The sequence below is a fragment of the Melanerpes formicivorus genome, unplaced genomic scaffold (genome assembly GCF_026170545.1).
Source record: "Melanerpes formicivorus ecotype bairdi unplaced genomic scaffold, bMelFor1.0.p_v2 SCAF_18, whole genome shotgun sequence".
In the NCBI taxonomy this organism is placed as follows: Eukaryota; Metazoa; Chordata; class Aves; order Piciformes; family Picidae; genus Melanerpes; species Melanerpes formicivorus.
The window spans coordinates 11987575-12001989 of record NW_027142370.1 but is presented as its reverse complement, the minus strand read 5'-3'; positions in this window follow the sequence as shown (position 1 = coordinate 12001989).

The window sequence follows — 14415 nt, the reverse complement described above, 5'->3', positions numbered from 1 at the left end:
CACTCCGACAGCTCTGTGTCCTTCTCATGCTGGGGACACCAGAACTGGAGGCAGTATTCAAGGTGGGGTCTCAGCAGAGCAAAGTAAAGGGGCAGCATCCCCCCTATTGTCCTGCTGGCCACACTCCTCTTAATGCAGCCCAGGACATGGACTCATTGTAAAGAACTTCTTCCTTACATCTAAAACTTCTTCTTTATGCCTGAACTAAACTTCTAATCAGTGTTTCCCTGCTCTACTGAAGCTGCTTCCTGGCTGACCCACAGAACCCAGAGGCTAATTCTTTTATTTTAGACATTTTTTAGAGCCCATAAACTGCAGTGGCCACGCTCAGCCTTCCTGAAAGGACTTGAAGTGTTGAAAAAAAGGTCAGAGACAGCTCCAAACCGGTGGCTGATATCTTAATAGCAGCTTTTCTCCTGCCATCTTCGCATTGTGTCAGTGCTTGTCACATCAGGCACCCAATTAACAAGTCCTGAGGAAACAGACAGGGCAGAATTGACGCTAAATTAAACATTTTGTTTGTTTTGCCTCATTTTATCCCTTTCCTTGTGAAAATCAATTTGACACTTTGTCAGTCCCTTAACTCCCATTTACTCCTTTCTTTGTTTTTCAGGAATCTCAATCTTTTTATTATATGCTTGGAAATTTTCCTTCACATCATTATTGCTCTTCCCCCTCTCCCCACCCCAGATCTTTAGCTTCTGCACTCCCAGCAGCTGTGGATCCCCCAGGCACAATTTGAGGGATGTCTTGGTGGGTACTTTGTGAATTAATTGCAAACATAAACACCAAACCCAACCTAGCACACCAAACCCAACACACAGTATCACACTGTATCACTTAGGTTGGAAAGGACCTCGAGGATCATCGAGTCCAACCTATCAACACAGACCCCATGACTAGACCATGGCACCAAGTGCCACGTCCAATCTCCCCTTGAACGCCTCCAGGGTCGATGACTCAACCACCTCCCTGGGCAACCCGTTCCAATGCCGAATGACTCGCTCGGTGAAGAACTTCCTCCTCACCTCGAGTCTAAACCTCCCCTGGCGCAGCTTGAGACTGTGTCCCCTCATTCTGGTGCTGGTTGCCTGGAAGAAGAGGCCAACCCCTTCCTGGCTACAACCACCCTTCAGGTAGTTGTAGAGGGCAATGAGGTCACCCCTGAGCCTCCTCTTCTCCAGGCTAAACAACCCCAGCTCCCTCAGCCTCTCCTCATAGGGCTTGTGTTCAAGGCCTCTCCCCAGCCTTGTTGCCCTTCTCTGGACACGTTCAAGTGTCTCAATGTCCTTCTTAAATTGAGGGGCCCAGAACTGGACACAGTACTCAAGGTGTGGCCTAACCAGAGCAGAGTACAGGGGCACTATGACCTCCCTGCTCCTGCTGGCCACACTATTCCTAATGCAGGCCAGAATGCTATTGGCCCTCCTGGCCACCTGAGCACACTGCTGGCTCATATTCAGGCAGCTGTCAATCAGCACCCCCAGGTCCCTCTCTGTTTGGGAGCTCTCAGCCACTCTGACCCCAGCCTATAGCTCTGCATGGGATTGCCGTAGCCAAAGTGCAGCACTCGGCACTTGGACTTGTTGAAAGCCATCCCATTGGACTCTGCCCATCTGTCCAGTCGGTCGAGGTCCCTCTGCAGAGCCTTTCTATCCTCTAACTGACTAACATCTGCCCCTAACTTGGTGTCATCTGCAAACTTGCTGATGACTGACTCTACCCCTTCATCCAGATCATCAACGAATATGTTGAAGAGGACAGGGCCCAGCACTGATCCCTGGGGGACACCACTGGTGACTGGCCTCCAGCTGGATGTGGCACCGTTCACTACCACTCTCTGGGCCCGGCCCTCCAGCCAGTTCCTAACCCAGCACAGAGTGTAATGGTCCAATCCACGGGCTGACAGCTTAGTCAGCACACCAAACCCAACCTAGCACACCAAACCACCCAACCTACCACCAACCCAACCCCAAAACAAAAATAAAGACCCAACTAGAAACAAACAAAATCCCCATCTCCCCCCCAAAATACACCAAATAAAACCCACCAAAACCCCCAAATCAATAACCCCAAACCATAAAACCTCAAGTGAAATCATAAAAACCCCAACCCAAACAACCAACCAAAAAACCACCCAAACAACCCTCCCCTCCACCAGCAAAGAACACTTTAAAGGGAAGGGATTGAGGCTTATCAGTCCTCAGCCAGCTAGAGGCATTTGTTCACCTTCCCACCAGATGAAGATGGAGAAAAGAGCAGTGCAGAAGGAGCTCCACTTGCCATCAGCTGCTTGCTCCCCAGTCAGACAACATTCCCAAGTGTGCTTAGCCATCTGCAGCAGCTTTGCTTCTGCAGGTGTAGCCTTTGTTTTTCAACTGGTGGTGTATAAAGTTGGCTGGCTCACAAGAGCCAGGCCAAAATGCCATGGCCACAGGTGCTGCCTGGTTTTGCCTCAGTTCTGAGGGGCACCCTTTGTCCTCTGGGAACCCTCTGATGAAGTTTGGCATGTCCCTGAAGTTACTTCCTCATGCTTTGCTGTCCTTTGAAGTCTTTCAGCCATAGCCATTCCTGCAAGTTAAAAGCCTTCGAGTTCAACAGCTGACATTTGCCTCAGATCCGGAGCTTAGTGCTTGCAAGCAACCAATTTCTACCAGAAGGGAAGAGCCCAGGTGGACACTCAGATATTGAAGCTTTTCTCCTTTCTGCCTGCAGCTTTGTTTTGTACTGCCTGAGTGTAGATGCCAACCCCATCACCTCCAGCTTTCAATGACCCTGGTGCAGACAACCAATCACAGACCCACAGAGCATGTTGGGGCTGTTCTGAGTGACTCCTTAGCCAGCAGCTCTCAGCTTGCTTGCTTGCCTGATAAAACCTTGCTGTTATCTGGTATCCTGGACATGCTTTCCAAACTCCTGCCTCAAGGTTTGGAAATGAACAAACACAGAGCTTCTCCTTTGGTCCTGGGGCGTTATCCACATCTCAGCAGGATCTCTAATGGATTTTTCCACACCATTTAATGTCGTGCAAGATGTAACAGCAGATTGTGTCATTTCTCAAAAGCAATTAAAGCTAAAGACAGGATTTGGGGGAAGCTGCCTGCCACTTCATCAGGAAGCAACACACTTCCTTGGCCAAAGTCTGGCACTCCTGCTCTAAAAAGTAATTCTTGGAATCCAAGGAAATGTTTGTAGAGCAGCTCCTCTAAATGGTAGATGTTACATGGGTGGATGGATGAAAACAGATCCTGGGGCTCCTCTATTTGGCATTACAAGCTGTGGGCATAACCAGGTCTCATATACAAAGGAACATCTAATCCAGTCACTTTGGCTTGTGGATTGGCTCATGCAAGGTGCCAACACAGCTCCTAAGGCTGCCATGTAGCCATCACAGCTGGACACCAAGCAGAGAATCCAAAGCTCCTCTGAAACTACCCATGGAGACAAACCCTGTGTCCTCTAGGTTTCCTGGGAGAAGTGGTGTGGACCAGAGCTCACTCTAAGAACCACAGAACAGTGGGGGTTGGAAGGGACCTCTGGAGATCATCTAGTCCACATTTCCCTGGCTAAAGCAGGTTCTCCTAGATGAGGTTGTACAGGAACACATTCAGGTGAGACTCTCTGGACAGCCTGGCCCAGGGCTCCAGCACCCTCAAAGTGAAATTTTTTCTTCAGTTCAGGTGCAGCCTGCTATGTTCTGGCTTGTGCCCAAGGACCCTTGTCCTATCACTGGGTACCACTGAGAAGAGCCCAGCCCCATCCTCACGACCTCCACCCACTAAATATTTACAAGCATTTATAAGATCCACTTCAATGTTCTCTTTTCCAGACTAAAAAGCCTCAGTTCTCTCAGCACTCTCCTGCCCCCCTCCTTGACAGGCTATCACTAATGTTTTGCTGGCAGCAAGGTGCTGGCTGGGATGGTCAAACCAACCAGGAAGACAGAGGAAGGCAAGGCTGGGGCCAAGCTCCAGAGCACAAAGACTAGCCAGGAGGGGAGAAGAAGACAATATCAGGGGCTGCCTGGAGATCACTGCTTAAAGCCCTCCAAAAGCTTCCATGGAGTATCTTAAAACAGAGATATGAACTGCATCCACATGCTGAGTCAGGGCTCTCATTCCCAGACAGACACTGTTGGTCTCACTGGAGGTAAAATGCCATTTTAGGCCATTTTCAATAGCTTTTACTCACCTAATGCCTTCTCATCTCCTGCTTCTTTATGCTTTTACCTATGCCAAAGCTGAAATATTTTGTTGAAGTTGAATGGAAATCAGCTCACAGTTTCTGATGTGAGTTTCAAACATAAGCAATTTTGCAAACCTAAGTATACATATTTAGGGGGAAAAAAAAACAACCAGCTTAGAGGCTGGTTCAAAAGTGTTCCTGCCCTGGAGACCTTTACAAGCTTATGAAAATCAAGAGCTCAACAAAGGGCAGAACCATCAGGGCTCATTTTGCACATTTCATTAGATCTAAAGAACAAGGCAAATGTGTGGTGAGGAGGCACAGGGCAGGGTGGGAGGTCTGGCTCATAGCCCTACAGTTCTGTGCATTTGCAATGCAGATTTTTTGCCTATGCAGTAAAGTTGCTGTTGCAGTTGATCAAGAGAAGGTTTAATATATATATATATATGAACTGAACAGTTTAGGAATGACTTAGTTTCGCAGCTTGCAATGGGTTCCAGTCTACAGAGCAAGAAACCTCATCTTGGATGTCTGTGGTAGGTCTAGAAGGGAGAGCAACCTTCCTAATTTAAAGCAGAAAACAACCTTTTAAAGTGAAGGAACTGCAAAGAAAGTTCCTCAGACATGGAGCCTTCCCTAAGTGAGACTCTCTTTCTACCTGGTGTAAAGCAGAGGATCAGGTACTCCATGGGAAAGGCACTGAGTCAGGATCAGCCGGGCAATGCTTCAGCACTCTCTTTTCTGTGCACCTGCCCAGTCTTCAGATAGGTCACTTAAACTCAGATTCCCAGATTGCATTGGGTTAGAAGGGACTCTCCAAGGTCATCTTGTCCAACCCTCTCACCCCGTGCAGGCAGCACAGGCATCCCCAACTAGTTCAGGCTGCTCAGAGCCACATCAAACCTGACCTCGAATGTCTCCAGGGATGAGGCAGCAACTACATCCCCAGGCACCCTGTTCCAGTGTCTCACCCCTCTCATTGTGAATAAATTCCTCCTGATGTCCAGCCTAAATCTCCCCTGCTCCAGTTTCAAATCATTGCCCCTCATCCTATCACCACAGACCCTTCTAAACAGCCCCTCCCCAGCCTTCTTGTAGGTCTCCTTCAGATATTGAAATGCAGCTCTAAGGTCTCCCTGAAGCCTTCTCTTCTCCAGGCTGAACAGCCCCAGCTCTCTCAACCTGTCCCCACAGGAGAGGCTCTCCAGCCTTCTGATCATCTTCGTGGCCTCCTTTGCACCCTCTCCAGCAGTTCCATGTCCTTATGCCAGGGGCACCAGAACTGGAGGCAGGGCTGCAGGTGGGGTCTCAGCAGAGCAGAGGGGCAGAATCCCCTCCCTGTCCTGCTGCTCTCCCTGCTTTGGAAGCAGCCTAGCACACAGCAGCCTTATGGGCTGCCAGCAACCATTGCTGGCTCAGGTTGAGTTTGTCACCAACTGACACCCCCAAGTCCCTCTTTGCCCACCCTGTTCATGGCACTCTGATTGCTGTCACTCACTGGGGCTGTTCAAACAGCCCACACTGGGCTGCCAGGTGCTGCCTGGGGCTATGTGCCAGCCCCTGCCTGCTATTACCAGAGATGCCCTCCAATTTTCAATCTGTATTTGACACACCATAAGCTAGGAGGTAAGACTTCCAGATGACACCATCAGCAGCTGAACTGAGAGCCTTGATTTCTATCACCACCCTAACAGCCCTGTTGACATGATTCTGCAGTACCCCCATAGCAAAATCAGTTTCCCCAGATTCACAATCAACTCAAAGCAGTCAGCTGAAACAAATGCCATGTGGCTGCCACAAACAAACTGTATTCAGTGTATTCAGTATCTTAATCTACAACCAGGTCAGCATAACCTGGACTGAAAGGTGAATTTTGAAACACATTTTCCCTGCTTCTCCCCTCCCACCCTCACCTGAGCCTACTTCCTATCTCAAATTCCTTGTGGAAAGCTGTCCAGAAGCTCACAAACATTTGCCACCAAACTGCTCCAGAACAAAACCAGCAATACCTTTAGAGCCGGCAGGATAACTGTCCTTGAGAAGGGAGCACTCAGGAGCTCTGAGGGCATCTGCATGTGAGGATTTCAGTCTGGGATAATTTGCATCCAGGGCGTGGAAACCTCATTGCTGCCCTTGAATTAACCACCTCACCTCTTGGTAAAGCATGGTTGTATGCACTAAGCTTCACAAAAAACTGCCTCTGACCTTAGGTATCTTCAAAGAGCCATAAAATGCTCTGAAAGGTAAGAATTAAATCCACTACTTGAAAAAAAATAGAAGACACTGACCTTATAGCCTGGCATTGCTCTCACTCTGTCCTGCTGTATTTCTCTGCTCCTTCTGTGCCAACAACTCCTCTTGGCTGTTCCACCAGGACTGAGCCTGCCACCACCACACCTGCCAACCCCCAAAGTGCTAATTATTCCTTCTGTTTGCCTACCCCTCTCCCTCTTGTTATCTAATTGATTGGTGTAATTAAATGAAAATAAGAGCAACTGTTTCTAACTTGTGGTTAGCTGAGTTTGTTTCTTCTTTGTCAGATACCATGAGAGCATCCTGTGCCAGAAAGCTTCTTATTTGTGCAGCAGGCTGCTTAATAATCCCTGTTAAACAGCTACAACACGAACCAGCTGTTACTAGACATTTGTAAGGCAGCTTTCTGAGCCAACTGAGCCAATTCATTCCTGTGAAAATAAAGTGGGATCTACTGAATATCATCTTGGTTAGATGAAGATGGATAGAATCTTGTTGGACTCTATCTACTTGAAAAAAAAAAAAAAAAGACACATTTCTATTGTCCTAAAGGAGAAAGTTTGGCAAAGTGTCACACACTGAGCCAAAACTCATTGCAGGGAATTTCTGCTGTGTTAGAAATCATAGTATCATAGTATCAGTCAGGGTTGGAAGGGACCACAAGGATCATCTAGTTCCAACTCCCCTGCCATGGGCAGGGACACCCCACACTAGATCAGCCTGGCCAGAGCCTCATCCAGCCTGGGCTTAAACACCTCCAGGGACGGGGCCTCGACCACCTCCCTGGACAACCCATTCCTGGTTTTCACCACTCTCATGGTGAAGAACCTCCTCCTCACCTCCAGCCTGAATCTCCCCACCTCCAGCTTCATTCCATTCCCCCTAGTCCTATCACTACCTGAGATCCTGAGAATTCCCTCCCCAGCCTTCTTCTAGGCCCCCTTCAGATCCTGGAAGGCCACAATTAGGTCACCTCGGAGCCTTCTCTTCTGCAGACTGAACAGCCCCAACTCCTTCAGTCTGTCCTCATAGGAGAGGTGCTCCAGCCCTCTGCTCATCCTCGTGGCCCTTCTCTGGACACCTTCCAGCACCTCCACATCCCTCTTGTAATAGGGGCTCCAGAACCTCCAGAATCCTGCTAATTCATTTTGTTGGAGTCAAGGCTCTGCTCAAACCCAGAGCCAACTGGTATTTCTTTAGTTTTCTTTTTCCTATTTGCTTGTTTTAGCTGTGGGGCTTCCTTTAACTTAACAGAATATAGTATATACTATATATATATATAATATTATATATACCAAATATGTGCTACATATAGCATAGCTACTATATATAGTATTTACAGGAATAGAATAGAATAGAATAGAATAGAATAGAATAGAATAGAATAGAATAGACCAGACCAGGTTGGAAGAGCCCTTCAAGATCATCACATCCAACCCATCATCCAACACCATCTAACACCATCTAATCTAAACCATGGCAACAAGCACACCATCAAGTCTCCTCCTAAACACCTCCAATGATGGTGACACTACCACCTCCCTGGGCAGCACATTCCAATGGGCAATCACTCTCTCTGTGAAGAATTTCTTCCTAACTTCCAGCCTAAAACTCCCCTGGCACAGTTTGAGACTGTGTCCTCTTCTGGTGCTGGTTGCCTGGGAGAAGAGACCAACCCCCACCTGGCTACAACCTCCCTTCAGGTAGCTGTAGAGAGCAATAAGGTCTCCCCTGAGCCTCCTCTTCTCCAGGCTAAGCAACCCCAGCTCTCTCAGCCTCTCCTCACAGGGCTTGTGCTCCAAACCTCTCACCAACTTTGTTGCCCTTCTCTGGACACATTCCAGCAACTCAATGTGGATGGACACTAAGCCTAATTGGATGGATTATTAAGGGTTATTGGTATGGAAGCGATAAGGATAAATGAAACATGCATATGAAAAATAAAAGGGGTTAATTGTAGACTAGGTTCATAGAATCATAGAATAGGTTGGATTGGAAGGGACCTCCAAAGGTCATCTGGTGCAACCCCTCTGCAGTCAGCAGGGACATCCTCCTCTAGATCAGGGTGCTCAGAGCCTTGTTGAGTCTGACCTTGCCTGTCTTTAAGAAATACCTTGATGATTCAGACTACTCCATAGGTCTCTGCTAGACTTTCCCTCTTTGATCCCTCCTCCTCTTTTCCGTTCTCCACATTTGCTATATTTAATCTCTGATTAGATGTAGATGCTGGGAATCAGGTAGAGGTCACCTTGAGTTTGCACAGCACCTAGTTCAGATGAGTCCTATTCTTAGTGGCAGAGTTATTACTGGATGTCATTAGATCACCCTCAAAATAGCACTCCAAGGAATCAGTTCAGGGGTCCCAAGACCCTGCCACAATTAGTTGGGCTCCTGGAGAAGCACTGAGTAAAATAAGTGCAAAGAAGCCTTTGGAGATGCACACTGGAGACTATGAATATGTTCTCTGCTGCATTTCAGAGACAGAAGCCTAAACATATGGAGCAGGTAAGCTGAACTTCTGTTACTTAGCATTTACAGAATGAACAACAAGGAAAACACTGTGAAGATGTGTGAAGGAGAGAGCTGAACCTTCTCCATCACATTCGTCAGCACAGGAGTCGTTCAAGAGAATTGAACTTGGTTAGTGCTGAAGAAGACACAAGGTGTGCTGCCTTTCTTTACTGGAAGTTTCAGCTGAGTGGAAAGAAAAAACCCAACCCCAAAACAAAACACTTTCAGGTAGGGAAATTATTCCTAGGTGTGGGTGTAGATAGAAAAATAAGGGTAGAGTTTAAGATTAAGCAAGGAGTAGGAGGAAATGTCTGTAGAGGGGAAAGTAGAATTTTACATCCTTCAAGCACAAAGCTAAAAGGCAGCTGAAAGGCACCTGAAATACCATCAGAAACAACAGCAGCAAAGAGAATGCAAAGGTATGGAGCATGCCTTGATCATTTGTCAATAGGAGTCAAATGCAATTTCATATTTTACTGCCCAAAATATTGATTCTATTTTCTTAGGCCAATGAAAAAACAAATATTCCATTAACCTCAAATAAATCTTACCTTTTTTATTATTATTATTGTTGTATTTTGTTGTTGGAGGCTTTATAAGAAAATCATTAAACTGCAGAAATGGAGGAGGAGGAGCCAGCACCAACAGCCCAGAATATTTTCCACAGCTTTCAGGGTGTCTCAAGCTGAGCCAAGGGAAGTTTAGGCTTGAGGTGAAGAGAAAGTTCTTCACTGAGAGAGTTGTTAGCCATTGGAATGTGCTGCCCAGGGAGGTGATGGAGTGACCATCCCTGGAGGTGTTCAAGAGGGGATTAGATGTGGCACTTGGTGCCATGGTTTAGTAGTCCTGAGGTGCTGGGTGACAGGTTGGACTTGATGATCTTTGAGGTCTTTTCCAACCTTGGTGATTCTATGATTCCATGATGTGTGTGGTCTAAATTAGTTTTCTGCCTCTAAGGCTCAAAAAGCTCAAACCTCCACCTCCTGCCTCCCAAGAGAAAGACCTCAGGAGCCTCAAAAATGGAGCAGTTCCAGCAGGAACCTAAGGGAAACCTACAGCAAACCTCTTTTCAGCAAGTGATGGGACTGTTCCTGAGGAATTGGGAGACCTTCCCACCACTCCAACTATCTGGGCAGCACAATATCTCTGAACTGGGTAAAACGTGGTGCTGTGAGGTGAACTTTCAGGTGCAACCTCACATCAGCACAGCTGAGGAAACCAAAGGCAACCCAGCAGGATAATTCACCTGCCACCATTTTTACTCATAGGTACTGTGACCGTTTGAGGCGGTGCCTTTAACAAAGGGACACCATGGCCGAAGGAGAAACAGGAGGAGGAGAAGGCTGGGCCCTCGACAGGTACCCACAGCAGAAACTCATCTAACCCTGCAGTGGGATGTCAGATGGAGACAGCAGGGAGCATGGGAGTGGGAAGCAGGCTGCCCAGGAGGAAGGTCCTGGCACATCACCTACTCCCATCTCCTCTTCTGGTCAGGGATTACTCTGACAGGGACTCATCTGTGCACTTGGCGCTGCTGCTCTTCACTCGTCCAGCTCCTGCCGTTGTAGGGCCTCCTTCTACCCTGCTCCTATTGCTTCCATTGCTTTCTAATATCTACCAAGCTGGTCCCTGAGATTGACCAAGCTCTAGACCAAGCCTTTTCTGGCTGTCCTCCAAAGTACCAAAACCCAGGATGCTTCCCAGAGGGGTATCTGAGCCGTTTTCCACTGCAGCCAGATGAAGGAGGGATGGGCAGGAAAAACAGGAGGTGTGGTGGAGCCTGTGGAAGAGATGGAATTGTCTTGGGAAACTGAGAGCAAAACAAAGCAGTTGTGCTGCCCACTGGGTGCTTTACCTCTGATGTCTAATAAAATGAGACTCGACAGACTTTGCCAGCCTTGTCATCAGGCTGAGAGACCTGGGGCTGGTTAGGCTGCAGAAGAGCAGCCTGAGAGAGGATCTTCTCAGCCTAATCTATATCTAAAGGGTGGAGGTCATGAGGATGGGGCTGGGCTCTTTTCAGTGATGCCCAGTGACAGGGCAAGGGGCAATGGGTACAAACAAGAACACAGAAGGTTTCACTTGAACTTAAGGAAATATTTCTTTGGTATGAGGATGCCAGAGCCCTGGACCAGGCTGCCCAGAGAGGTTGTGGAGTGTCTTTCTCTGGAGAGCTGCTGAACTCACCTTGATGTGATCCTGTGCAACCTGATCTAGAAAATTTGTTTTAGCAGGGAGGTTGGACTAGATGATCTCCAGAGGTGCTTTCCAGCCCCAATTCCTACCATCTATGATTCCATGATCAGTAGCTATCCTGATTTTCACTCTCAAGTCAGTCACTGTGACATTGTCCACATCACATGCTCACACACACTGGCTCAGCCTCTTGGTTGCACTAATGCAGACCCATATGATGATTTCCAAGATTAAGATTAAAATCATTCTAATTTACCCTACTATCCACCTCACAGTCATCCTTCCAGGACTCTGTCTCTCTCCAGAGAGACCAGGCGTTGCCAACCAGTCCATCACACTGCAGTGTTCACTTTGCAGAGCCAAAGGAAGCGCAAAGACCTGGAAGCTGACATCTTCCTGCGCTAGCTTCACCTTCAAAGCAATCATTGCAGAACACTTTCCCTCAGAACTACAGCATGAACTGTGCAGAGAAAGGTCATGAATGAAGGACTGTTTCCAGTGTTGGCAGGCCAAAATGTTTTTTTAAGTGCAGCGCTAAACTGCTTGGTGATAACAGACAGCTGCGTGCAGTAACCTTCCCTCTGTACATCACACAGCAGCACAAACCTGCCAAAGGATTCAGAAGGAATTATTTGCAACATTCATGATCACACTCACTCACAAACACGCCACAGAACGAGCCCAGGCTGGCAGTTTAATAGCTTTAGCTCTGATTACTCTTCCCATAAAACCCTCAGAGAAGCAGGAGTGCCTGCCTTTGGCTGACAGACACCCCCCCCCCCCCCCCCCCCCCAGCTACTTCAAAGACAACCAACACTTTAAAACAATAAAGATGTTTTTTTTTATTGTTCCCTGCAGTAAAAGCATGACAGACTAAATAACAATGCTAGCATAAATTCAAGGAAAGCCTCTTTGCCTCTCTCTCTCTCTAGCAGAGGCTCTGACAGGAATCGTTGTCCTCAGGCATTAGCTCAGTGCAGTATTCATAGCAACCTCCAGAGCAATTCGTATTTCAAAGTAAAACCCACCCATGATAAGAGAAATTGGAGGTACTTTTCCAGTTTTAAAGGTGTTTCTTCTTTCAAAAGTGCTTGGCATAGGCTTTTCAAAACAGCTTGCTACTCTCCGAGCATTCTCCACTCCACGCAGACATCACAGCTGTGGGTAAGGCACTTGCCCTGTCATGCAGCTTTCCTGTATTCTAGAACTGAAGCTCTGACCCCTGTCCCTTCCTGAGCTGTTGTTACTTAGAACCATAGAATTGTTTTTGTTGGAGAAGACCTCTACGGTCATCAAATCCAAACATCAGACTAACACCACCATGGCCACTAAACCATGTCCCAAAGTGCCATGTCCGCACCATTTTTGAGCACCTCCAGGGACGGTGACTCCACCACCTCCCTGGGCAGCCTGTTTCAATCCCTGACCACTCTTGCAGCAAAGAAATTTTTCCTTATCTCCAATCTGTGACCCCTGGCACAATTTCAGGCCATTTCCTCTCATCCTATCACCTGATACTATGGAGAGGAGACCAACCCCCACCTCACTACATCCTCCTTTCATGTAGTTGGGGTCTATCACTTCCTTTCCATGGAGCATCTTATCTTCCTCCATGCCCAGGCAGAAGGTGATAACTCCCACTAAGCTGAACTTCCAAGTAAGTCCCCATTGCTTCTTAGAAGAGATGGATACTTACAACCTGCAGAAGAGATGGACACCTACAGCCTCCTTTCAGGTAGTTGTAGACAGCAAGGTCTCTCCAGTTTAATATTTCTGTTAATGTCTCAAGCTGCACCAGGGGAAGTTTAGGCCAGAGGTGAGGAGAAAGTTCTTCACAGAAAGAGTTGTTAGCCATTGGAATGTGCTACCCAGGGAGGTGGTGGAGTCACCCTCCCTGAAGGTGACTGGCAAAAGGGACTGGATGTGGCACTTGGTGCCATAGTTTAATAGTCATGAGGTGCTGGGTGACAGGTTAGACTTGGTGATCTCTGAGGTCTTTTCCAACCTTATTGATTCTATGATCCTCTGGACTCTTGCACATCCTCTCAAACAGGGCTGGCCTTGAGCGTGTGGGAGAAACAGGTTAGCAGGCTCTAGTTTAATGTAAGCTTGGTAACTTTGAATGAATCATCTGAAACCAACGATGGCCAATTGTGACAAGCATTTGTTCAAGCAAAAGAAATCAAGTTGATGCATATGATGTGAGTCAGTGAAAAATGCCTCTTCAGGAACATTAAATAGAGACCTGACAGGGGTGCTGGCATTCAGATTAGGGTCAAATCAAACTCTGGGGCAGACAAGCAGGTGAGATTAAGCTCTGAGTTGAGTAAGAGCTAAGAAAAGTTGAAGGCTGAAGTCCTGAGCAGGAGAGCTGTGAAACCTTTGGAAATGTTTGTGTATCTTAACGTGCAGTGCCCTTGGTGTGGCCTTTTAACACTTTGAGCCTTTTTGGTCTGTCTTGTTCAAGACATGCTTCTTGGACATGCTTCTAGGACTTCTTTTTCTCCTGATTTCCATAGCAGACATCCATCTGGATCAGAAAGGCAAAGCCAGAACTCATTCTTGCTGAAGCTTGAATCTTCCACATCCCTACAAAGTGATTTTTAAACCACTTTTCTAGCAACTTGGCTCACTTCACTTAAAGCCATGCTTTAGTTAGTCATGAGGTGTTGGGTGACAGGTTGGACTTGATGATCTCTGAGGTCTTTTCCAACCTTATTGATTCTATGATTCTATATAAAATGGATGGGAAAAAAAACACCCAACCCCAAACATATTAGGGCAGCTTTGTGGTAGAAGAAGAGCTAGAGGAGGTGACACTGGGTCACACAGTGATTATGAGTTCTTGAGGTACTCAGTCTTTGGGAAGTGTCTACCTATGATCTGGGAGAGAATCAGCAGCAATGACTAATGGATCCACTTTCAAGCACCCAAAGAGGTAGACTGAAAGAGAGAAGACAAGAAAAGTGAGAAGTTGTTTGGGAACACAAACAAATAAACAAGCAAACCCTTTGATGAGAAAAGGATGTTTGGTATCTAAACATTTTTACTGGTGAGGATTGTAAGATGTTCTTATCTGTGTGTCTTAGGTTCAGCTAAATTGCCACAGTATTGTGGATTCCTAGCTTCCTATTGACTGTACTATGTTGTGTTTAATTTGTGAGTGATTGACCTGTGCTGAGGGGAGGATTTGGTCAGTGGAAAGATTTTGCTTAATGCTCTTGGCTACTAATACAGGCAAAAGGTAAAGAGACCAAACAGGGATGTGAA